This window comes from Penaeus monodon, chromosome 23 (assembly GCF_015228065.2).
Source record: "Penaeus monodon isolate SGIC_2016 chromosome 23, NSTDA_Pmon_1, whole genome shotgun sequence".
Taxonomy (NCBI): domain Eukaryota; kingdom Metazoa; phylum Arthropoda; class Malacostraca; order Decapoda; family Penaeidae; genus Penaeus; species Penaeus monodon.
The window spans coordinates 38,453,859-38,454,106 of NC_051408.1; the positions used below are offsets into that span (position 1 = coordinate 38,453,859).

At 36.3% G+C, this 248-nt stretch overlaps 1 long non-coding RNA gene across 1 annotated transcript in view; it reads left to right on the plus strand.

Moving 5' to 3' along the window:
* LOC119588406 overlaps positions 1-210 on the plus strand; it is a 1,473-nt gene extending 1,263 nt beyond the window's left edge. Inside the window, exon 3 of the long non-coding RNA XR_005230084.1 lies at positions 88-210. This is a non-coding gene — a long non-coding RNA (uncharacterized LOC119588406). The remainder of the gene's footprint in view (positions 1-87) is intronic.
* The last annotated feature ends 38 nt before the right edge of the window (positions 211-248 follow it).

The window sequence follows — 248 nt, forward strand, 5'->3', positions numbered from 1 at the left end:
TGAACTAAAATAAACCAAGGCTGATCGAACCAGCCATATATTCAGTCAATAAGTTTTATCTATTTTTTACCGTATCTTCTTTTTCAGCAACGCAATTTTGTCTCTGTATTATATCACCTTGTCCCTGTGACCGATATGGCGGATAAACATACTTCGATCATCGTCTGTTAAAAGGACTGCGATTACGAATAAAGGCCTCTCTCAGCGATAGACTAGTCAGTTATTAACCTAATATGATAGATATATGC